General features: G+C 44.5%; 1 protein-coding gene across 1 annotated transcript in view; it reads left to right on the top strand.

The window, feature by feature from the left end:
• Positions 1–362: 362 nt before the first annotated feature.
• The window catches only part of gli3 (GLI family zinc finger 3), a 122,940-nt gene continuing 112,741 nt past the window's right edge, over positions 363–10,561 (top strand). Inside the window, exon 1 of the mRNA XM_049565152.1 lies at positions 363–774. The gene's annotated coding sequence lies outside the window, so the exon portion shown is untranslated. The remainder of the gene's footprint in view (positions 775–10,561) is intronic.

Below are 10,561 nucleotides of genomic sequence, written 5' to 3'. Positions count from 1 at the left end.
ACCCAGGTTCATTCAAACACTCATAACTAAGTTACATGAACAGACAAGGAGAAAATAAACAGGAGAATGATGTCAAACATGATCACAATGGTACTGTTTTCTTTGTGAAAACTTATATTTTTTAAATGTTCTTACTTGGATCAGGTGGAGACTTGTGTGATATGTGAAAAATAGCAAAGTGGGTAAATAGAGTTTAATGTTGGTTAATGCTCCATAAATTGGGATATTGGGACAAACTGGGATTAAAGTTAAAAAATGTTGGTTTAAAGAAAAAAAGGAAGGAAGAAAGAGAGGGGTACAGAAACTAAAAAAAGGAGGGAGGCAGTGAGTAAAGGAGGGAGCAATCCGAAGGGAGGAGTCAAGCGAGGGAAGGAGCAGCTGGAGTCCCACACTTCGCCCTCTCTCTTCTCCTCGAAAAAGCGCACTAAATGTAATAACAACTCTCCATGCGCTTCTCAGACGCTTATGTTGTTTTTACGCACATCTGCGGTCTGCTATCGGCAGATATTATCGGCAGGCTGATGGTGTTGGTCCGGCGGTGGTTGGACACAGCAAACTGTGAGAAGGAGGAGAAAGACGGGCAAGAGGAAAAACTCTGGCAGCGCCGCTTTGGAGTTGGAGTTGAAGCGTAAAAAAAAAGTCCCAGGCAACTCCAGAGGCACATCTGCAACTTAGGAAGAGAAGACGCCGAAGAAAGAAGACACATCTTTTCTTTTTGTTTCTGTGAAGATAAAATAAAGTCAAGAACAAGAGGGGGAAATCACCCAGAAAGAAGTAAGTAATCTGTTAAAATTTCCACACATTGTTGCGCTTATTTGTCCACTTTGGAAGTTTGGAGACGCAGCCTCAGACTCTGAGGTTTCACATTTCAAAATTTCATACAAGTTAAGATGCAGACATGAAGTGGATTAAGAGAGGAAACACTGGTGCGAAACGCCAGCTTCTTTTTTTTAAAAAAAAACAAAAAAACAAAAAAAAACAACGATGAAAAGCTTCGATGTTGGATCTTCCCGAAAAGAGCCCGAAAACGCAGCAGAGCCTGTGTTACACTTGGCCTGGGTGTGTGTGATTTATGCTCTGTGAAATAAGTGTTGGTTGTTAGAAACCCCGGATGGCACACTTAACAAGTATCCCACAGACAGATGTGCATTTTTAAACTAGTGTGAAGTTGCGTAAAGTCAATGGAAAACTTGCTTTTTGGATTTTTTTTGGCGTGTCACGAGAGAGGAGAGAACACGTGTAATTCTGTTGGGAGTTTAAGCTGAAACTTTATGAACTTGTGCAGAAACTTTATTGGACTTTTGCCTAAAGAAACGCGCGTGGGGGGAGGAGGAGGAGGAGGGGAGGGGGGGGGGGCATGCATATTTATGTGCATGTGTGATCATATTTCAGTGTCTGTTATTGATTCGGTTTATCCTGTTAAGAGTTGTGCAGACTTACTGAAACAGTTACATGCACATGCTCACACACTATTTTACTTTATAAATCCAGCCAAGCCTGGGACTGACCCTCTGCCTTGACCTTTGACATTAGACATATTTAATTCTATAACCATTGTAAACATTTCTACATCACTGCTTTATAATATTTATTTCAAAATGTAAAAGTTTATTAATACAAAGTCATATTTGTACTGCAAAAAAAAATCCATCCATTCAGTCTCAGATTTTGCATTGAGCTTATATTTTAAACAAGTGAAAACTGCTTAATGCCAGTGAGGTGAATTCCCTGTGTTTCCACTGCATTTTTTTTATTTAACAAGTGTCAGCATCTGAAACATGACAGAGTCTAAACATTTAGAAGCAGGATGTTTTTTAATTTCAGTCTTTAATTTGCATGAGATGCTTTTAAAATTATTTGTGCTTGACCTTTTTAAGAGGAGAAAAATGTGTAAGGATACAGCATGGCGTGTTTGAAGGCATGTGCTCAGAGAAATTTAAGCCCATTACAGTGGGCTCTGTGGCCCTGCGGGGGTCCATGTGAGTTTTATGGGGGCCCCAAGCAAAATTAGAAAGGTTGTAAAGTCATTGTAATTTAGTTTATTAGAGCTCACTGGATTTATTGTAATTAAAAATAGTCAGAAAGAGCTAATACAATCACATGTTTGTTCTTTTCATAGGCAGCCTTTCATTGAAAAACAAAATCAGCACTAAAAAAAACAAACTCACATCTTACATGGAGTTGTGTAAAAAAAAAAAATCTCTATAACAGAAGTGTGTGTGTTCATTTTTGGGGGTCCAGGACATGAAAACATTTGAGAGCCCCCGAGCCTCCACATGTGCGGATATTTGTTTGAAACTTTCCCTCCTGTCCTCGCCAGCTGTTCCACATTTTATCTGCTTGTCTGCTCTCGGGTTTCATACAGACGACGAGGGTCCGAGGTGCTCAACCATGCGGTGTAGCTCAAATCCTCCTTTTTCTTTTTTCTTTCTTTTTTTTTTATTTCTTTGACACTTGGCAAATTATTAACGCAGGTCTGGCTGCCTTGAGACGGAGCAGTGAGCGAACACACCAAATAAGATGTTTAACAGCACAAGTTCACACAGATAAAAATCTCCTTTTAGCTGTTTTTATGAGGCTGCTCCATCACTCATCTCTGACTGTGGATTTGGCTCCGAGCGAGAGGTTCTGCAGGTCCTGGTTACATTTGTCTAATAAAATAAAAAAGGGACTGTCCCATAAAGTGTCATTTAATATTTCCCCTATTTTATTTGTAATAACAAAATAACATTTCACAGGGCCTGTAGGTAGGAAATGAATCACTGTCATGTCAGTTAACGTGGAAAAGAATGAACAGACGGGTCAGGCCTCACTCAGATTTAAAGCTTAATATTTTATATTTTAAAATGACATCATGAGAATAATGTAATTATCTTTAATGAGATTTTACAAACAGGGCTGCACATTTTTTCCCCTGCATGTGTTGCTTTTTGTGGCTTGTTAATCATTTTGAAATAAACATACTTAGAAATACCATTTGATCACCCCTGTATTATTTCTACTTGAGGGCAAAATTAGGATGGCGTCTGATTTTATTTATAGAAAATATAAATATGATACATTTTCCATGACATTTAAATTGCAAGTGATTAAATTAAATTTAATATTCTTTCTTTTAACTTTAAACATAATTATGTTTAATTATTGTTTTTTGACATGAGTGTCAGTAATGTTTTAATAATGTGACATATTAAAGCTTCACATTATGAAAAAATGCAAAATCCAATAAAAAATATGTATGAATATTAAATAAAAATACCTAACAGTTTTAGTACTAATACTTTTTACCTAAAGGACGCTACAGAGGGGGATACTGATGTCAGACAGGTGCACCTTTCCCAAAAAAAAAAGCACTTTGTCTCATTATGATGCAGCAGCGGTGATGAATGCAGCAGTGTTTAAGATGCTAATCTGCTGGAATGAGATGCACAGCTCAGAGCCACTCGCTTACTGTAGCCAGCAGAGATGCATCACAGCCGCTCTCTGCTCCTCCAGCTCCACGCGTGAGGAGCAGCCGGGTATCGCTCCCCTCTGCAGGAGTCACTCCGTCAGATAGCAGCAGCGTGCTTTTTTATCAACTTTAAGCACTCCTTTAAGTAAAATTATGCACAGCGACACGAGCCCGGTACACCCGTGACCTGGCGACCTGGCAGAATAAGTTCCTGTCATGTTAATGCAGGGGGATGACATGCTATTAGCTTTTGAGGTATGGCCCTCTCTTCTTTTTAAGGGGTCTTGCATTCACAGCTAAAGGCAGGTTGTGTCCTCAGGCCTTTTACACCCCGCAGGAAGAATACCTGCTATCAGGCTTGTATGCAAGAGGCCCTAATGAGGTGTGTTGTTGTGCTAATGCTGCGACCTGAAGCTCTCAAAGAGGTGGCAAATGTTTTGTTAAAATGAGGGTAACATGAGGAAGTTGATTTTCCTTAAGATAATGAAGACTGTCGTTTATTTTTAGTGTTAGCTCACTTGTTTTCCTGCAGGTGTTTGTCCCATTTTATCCTGTGTCTTGGGAGGTTACAGGAGCCACACAGAGGTGTAAATAATGAGGATTATTATAAGTTTTAAATATACAGGAACCACCTGACCAGTGAAAGTTTGGAGTAATTCCCTGTGTAATTTGGTTGCTTCCCTTGCATATAACTGGCGTAGTTGAGTAGATGGCCCCCAAAAGAAATCTCTCACTTTGATGATTTGGTACTTTGATATGTTGACATCAAATGAAACAGACACAGTGGGGAAAGAAAGAGGACAAGTCAGGCAGAGGTAGTGATTGAGGGAAAAAAAGGCTGTGCATGAGAGCGGGTGTGTGTGTGTGTGTGTGTGTGTTCGCTGGTGTGGTTTTGCGAGGCGCGGAGGAGTGCTATGAAAAGTTGGGCTGAGATGGCAAACCTGAGAAGCGTCAAAACGTCTGGATGCATTTGCGTGCGAGCAGAGACAAGAAGGGGTCTTCGGGCGCGTGAGGGCTTCTCCTTGGCCTCCTAATCCCCAGGCCCAGCCATCCCTTCAGGGCATGCCTCAGATCTGGCTCTCTGGCTCTCCGCGCGGACGACCCAGCTCCGCCAGCAGATTTAATATGCTATGTGTTCCTGCTCCCCCGGCTCCCCTCCACCTCAACCATCATTGTCCCAGAGCGGGACCCTCGCTCCTCGCTTCAAGGAGCCTGCTAAAGGCACCTTTCAAGCCGGGTGATGTCTTTGGATAAGGCGATGTGGGGAAAGTGGCGATGAAGAGGGCGTGAGACTCGAGATATCCCACTGTAATTTTAGATATGTATATTACACACATTCTGGAATCTTAATACACTTGGGGCTTTTGCATTCATACACCACACCACACTCAGACTGCATGCATGTACATGCTCATATACACTTCTCTGCCTCTGTTTCTTCTTCTGTCACTCATACCCAAACATGCATGTTCAGTTTTTATTTTGTCTCTTTTTTTCCTTCCCTCTCTTGTGGAAGCAACTTTTTTTTCATCTGTCTGAAGAAATAAGAAATGGGAGGAAAAAAAGTAGGGCTCAAGTTGCCTTAGCAGTGGCTGAGAGAGGGCTGGTTTGTTTTCCATGGCTCTGGCCTGTTGGAAACTCCAACTGGACCTGACAATTAGTCTGGTCAACTGCTCTCCCAGAGCGAGGCACCAAAGACGGCAATAAAAAAAGGAAAAAAAAAAGAGTAAAAAACTGTAAATTTAAATCAAGTGATTTGAATTTACGATCGATTAAGTTGTGTTTGACAGCTTTACATAAGCCCCGTTGTAGGTCATGGTAAATTTTATTGCAAATACACCGGTGTGTGTGCGAGAATGCAGAGTGTGCCAGCCCGCGGCTGCGTTTTCTTTTCTCACACGCTTGAGGAGAAACAGGACAGGGTCACGCCTGCATGTGGACGCTGCTCGTCCCCTCCTCTGTTTGCTGTAGCTGCCGTAAAAACGTCTTTAAGTCTGCGGTGTGAAGTATTGCAGCAAGAGGTGAAGTGCTTTGGTTTGAGGCCCATTTGCTTGTGGGCTGTGTGTAAAAATTGAGCGCCTAAAGAGTTTCCTGGGGCCGGGGCTGTTATTGCAGATGTGGCATTGTGTCAGCTTTGATGGGAGCCGGTTGTGGCATCCGTGAGGGGGTCTGTGCTTTCTCGTCCGGGGTGGTGATCGGGGACAGATGAACTGGCCGCTTGCTGTGAACAATGATCTGTCACTTACCCCTGCCTCTTGATGTGTGAAGCCATGAGTCAGGCTCTGTCTACTCCAAGTGCGCACACTCTTCTTTTTTGAATTATTTGAACTAGGCAAGAAAAAGCAATGTTGTTGGCTGTGCATTTTCTAAACAAAACTCCTGCCTTTACAACAGTAATTAAGTTATGCATTGTCATGCAATAATGCTCACAATGTGAACCCCATGTGTTTGCAATCCCATGCTGCTTGTGGTTGTCTTTCAGTGAGAGTTATCCCTGAGTATTGCTGCATCCTGGAGTGGAGGTCAAGGAGGGGACTATTGTTTGAATGTCAAATGTAAATCCCAAGGTTAATACCTGAAAGAAGCACATGCCCAGACATTCTCTCTCCTCTCCAAACATGTTTAGATGAGTACCTCTTCCCCCACTCTACTCCTTCATTTCCGTCTGCTGCGGACTTGGGGCAAGTTGGAAAAAGAGGGGGTGGTGGGCGGGCATCCCGTATAAACCCCTCTAGTGTGTTCTTCTCAGCAATGAATGCTAACAGACCCTGGCTCTAATAATGCCTCATCTTAGAAAAACAAAAGAGGAACTCTACTATCTGAGCAAATTTCTGCCCCAACCTGAAAGAGCCCTCCTTTGACAGCGCAGCATTTGAAGACTAATCGTTTTTTCTCATGCAAAGCACGCTGTTTTAAGAGCCCAGGCCGCGGAAAGAGAGGGGGCTGTGTTTTAACAATACTCCGCAGGGAGTGAGGAACAGGGTTTGGGGAGGGGAGGCAGGGTTGAAGAGGGGGGGGATTCCTCTCTCCTTTGCTCCTCAGACAAAGCCCAGTTCCTTTCAGGGTTGCATGGGGGGTAGGGTGCGTGGGGAAGAGGAGGGGAGCGTCCAAGAGTTTGAGTTCCTTGAAAGAGAGGGACTCCAGCCGCTTTTAATGACAGTTTGTCATCATGGCTCCTCCAGCTTCCAGGGAAAATGTAGGGCCGGCCTTGCAGTGACAGGCCTGGAAAAAAGTGGGCCCGAGAAAATTTATAGAGAAACAGAAATATTAACGTGTACATGGGGCCCTAAAACGGCTTTGGCTATTCCTGCCAGACTGGTGTTTTTATTAAGAGGGGTCGACATGCTTTGGAAATATATCTTATTCATGAAGAAAGCCAGGTTAGACTTCCCAAAGAATTCATTATATTCCCCCAGATGCGGCTTTGCGGGTTGCAGCCGTCCCTCGGAGGACGTGGAGCGTGGAGCGCGACATTGTAAAGCCTCCCTCAGTGGGCACGGGAGTGCGAAGGGTTCCATTTGTCAAAAGGTGCTGGAGTCTTTTTCCCTCCTCAACACTTTCCCCGGCTCAGTCTCAAACTCATTGTCTGAGCAAAGGCAGGACATTAGTCACCGCAACGCCACGGGAGCCTGCAGGGCTAAAGGACCGGCGCTCTGTAGGCCGGGCTGGGACAGAGGGGAGGAGAGAGGGGAGAGGGGAGGAATAGAGGGAGGGAGGGAGCGATGGATAAGGTGAGAGGAGGGCAGGAAATGTGGGGTAGACGGAAAAGTAAGGAAGAGAGAGGAGCGCAGAGTATGTGTGTGGGAGAGGGAGAAAGACCATGGGGGGGTTAGAGGGAGTGGAGTCTGTAGCTCTACCTCAGGGCTCAGTATGTAAGCCCCTGTCTACCCCCCAAAGCTGCTTTCACAAAGAGATTTACAAGACAGGTCTCCGGTGTGCTTTGCTGCCCTGCATTATGAGTGAGTGAGTGTGTGTGTTGCTGAAATGGACCTTTTGCTTTCCTTTTTTTTTCTTGCATCATCTATGCAAGAAAGATATTCACCCAAATTTACCAATCCAGGCAGGTCGAGCTCACAACAGCCCCGGTGGAGCAGCGGTGTGAATAACCTATTCCCCCTGGTGGCGGGGTGTGTGTGTGTGTGTGTGTGTGTGTGTGTGTGTGTGTGTATCTGCGGGTGTGTGCGCATTCATGTGTGAATGTATTTCACAGATTCACACATACAAGGGATCCTGTTAGCTTTTGGAATTATTTATAAAGCCTGGCTTTTGTGTGGCGCTCTAAGTCCCTGTCTCCTCCCATTACTGCCTATGACTCTACCTGGGCTTCCTTCAGCCCCCAAATGCTCCCTCAGCCACCCTCCCAGCACAAGGAACTCAGTTTGGTGTTAGCAAAACCCTTTGCAGCTACTAGTTTCCCGAGAGAATCTTTCCTCTCTCTATATACCCTGGCTAAAGATTTGCTCCTCTGGAAAAAAAACTAGTTTTCTCATTTAGAGAGTCATAATCTGCGGAGACAATCTACTTCAGAGAGACACTCAAAGTTATGCCGACCCATCCCATATGGCCCTGATTACCCTGTAATCCAGGAAAGTTTTTTCTTGCACGGACCGAGCAGGGGTGAAGGTTTTAGTGTGTTTGAGATGGTTTATGCTAATGTTGCTTTTATTGAAACAAGCTGGGATGTGATTATAGTCCTGCTCGGTACATATGAGCAGCGAACTGCTCTAGTTTCCCCGTCTCCCTCTGGCGTAGAGATCAATGCAAACCAGCTAACGCGGGGTAATAAGCCATTAGTACACACATTGTTGGAGAGATTTACATACATCGACCGGCGAACTGATAAACTAGGTTCCGTGTCCTAGAGGTAAGAATTATTGTGTGTGTGAGTGATTAGCTGAATGAACGTGTGTGTGTGAAGTGTCGCCGGGTGATCCGCCAGTCGTGTGTGATAGGTGCCAGATTGCGTAGCTGGGAGCCAGGTTGTCTCTGCTTGTCAGGAGAGCAGGGTGGAGGAGGGGAGATGTGAGGATGATTACACTGTACACTGTTCCTCTGATCTGATTCATCACTAACTGTCTCTCCTGCAGAGGGTGAACTTATTATCCCTGTCTCAACTTCCACCGTGGAGCCAGCTGCTCTCCATGCTTCCCAATTAACCCCAGGCACCCGTCAAATGCTCCAATTAAGGCCTCCTCCTCCACGAATTTATTTGCCTGCGTTAGCCGGCCTCGGCTTTGCTTGGGATGCTGGGGCGTGTGGAGTGAGTGAGTGAGTGAGGTGGCGAGCGTTGAGCATGTTTGTTTAGGAGCTGTCCTAAGCAATGGTGTTACAGCTCCCAGATTTATTCGAGGCGGGGTTGCAAACAGCTGAAACGAATAAATGCACCCAGATGTTTGGCTTCCTCGCGATCAAGTCGGCGGGCCTGAGGGGGCTGCCTGTCTAATGACAGTCTTGTTCCTCACTCTTTATGCCGGGGATTTTCAGGGGGCCATTTTGTGACTGTGCTCTTTGGAGTTTATGGGAAGTTTTTTGTTGAGCACTTGGCAGCGCTGGGAGGTTTATGGCAGCTCATTGCAGTGTTGCGTGGTGTCGGTATTTGAGTTGCGTGAGTCTCTTTAACTGGAAGAGCAAGAGAGTTTCCTCCGAACTCAGCCTTTCAAAATCCAAAATATTCAGCTGCGTGTTTCTGATGCATGGGTTTCTGATGAGCAACAGCATGTGTGTGTGTAGCTGTGTGGAGGAGTGTTGCTGTAGGTGGGGTACAGGTTTTGCAGCACTGCCAAATCCTCTGAGACTCCCTGTGCATGTGTGTGTGCGTGTGTGTGTGGAGCCTACGAGCCGGCGCAAAGGGATGGGGGGGCTCTGTGGCTGATATGAAAGTGAAGGGAGAGAGTTGTCTCCCGACGCTGCCGTTGGGAGAGCCGTCAGGGAGCTAGAAGTCTCCGGGACTCCCTCTGAGCCTCAGCTGTCTTTGATCTCACACCTCCGCTGCCGTATACTCCATACTACTCTATAGAACACACTCTCGCCTGCCGCCAATCCTGCAACGCAGACCTACAGTTCACATGGATGAGACTTACTTACAGACCTGCATGTGGGCCAGGGAACCAGTCATGATGTTGTGGTTACAAATGAATACATCAGGAAGAGATAGAAAAGCTTATAAAATAGCAACCGCAAAAAGGCAAAATGAAACTGTTGGGAATATTAATATTATCAGTTAATCTGTTTCTATAAATGAATAAATTATTTAGTGTATGAAAGGTCAGAAACTAGTGAAAAGTGCCCATTGGAAGCATGGGTGGATTATGAAACAATGGGTCCCTGGGCACAGATATGCAAAAGGCCCCATCACCTCTCCTACTCCTACAAGACACACAGACTTTGTGGCGGTTTTGCCTCTTTTTTTCATCCTTTTGTGTCTCTTTGGGTCATTTTGTGTGTCTCTGAGGTCAGTTTGTGTCTTTTTGGGCCTTGTAAGTCTCTTTGAGGTCATTTTGTGTCTTCTCAGGGTCATTGTGTATCTTTTTTAGAGGTTTTGCTTGTGTCTGAGGTCATTTTGTGTCTCTCTGAGGTTATTTTGTGTCTCTTTGGTTTTTTTGTGTCTATCTGGGGTCATTTTGTATATTTTTTTGGTTGTTTCGTGTCTCTTTGAGGTCATTTTGTGTCACCTTCATGGTCATTTTGTGTCTTTTTTAGTGGTTTTGTGTCTTTATGAGGTCATTTGTGTCTTTCTTTTGGTTATTTTGTGTCTCTTTGGGGTCATTTTGTGTCTTTTTAGTGAGTGTGTGTCTTTTTGAGGTCATTTTGTGTCTCTTTGGGGTCATTCTGTTTCTCTTTGAGGTCATTTTGTGCCTCTTTTTGGTTGTTTTAAGTCTCTTTGAGGTCATTTTGTGTCTTTTTGGTTGTTTTACCATTTCTGTAGTTATTTTGTAACTCTTTGCAGTTGCTTTGCATCTCCTTGTGGCCATGTTGAGTCTCCTTCTGGTTGGTACGTGTTAATTTGAGAAACCTTGTACAGATGAAGACCAGGTGGGCCCCTGACATTTTGGGCCCCCGATCAGTAATCTATCCATTATTAGAAATAACCAAAACCCAAAGATGTTTAGT

Source organism: Epinephelus fuscoguttatus, linkage group LG21, assembly GCF_011397635.1.
Source record: "Epinephelus fuscoguttatus linkage group LG21, E.fuscoguttatus.final_Chr_v1".
Lineage (NCBI taxonomy): Eukaryota > Metazoa > Chordata > Actinopteri > Perciformes > Serranidae > Epinephelus > Epinephelus fuscoguttatus.
The sequence above is the reverse complement of the archived record's forward strand: the minus strand, read 5'-3'. Positions and strand labels throughout refer to the sequence as shown.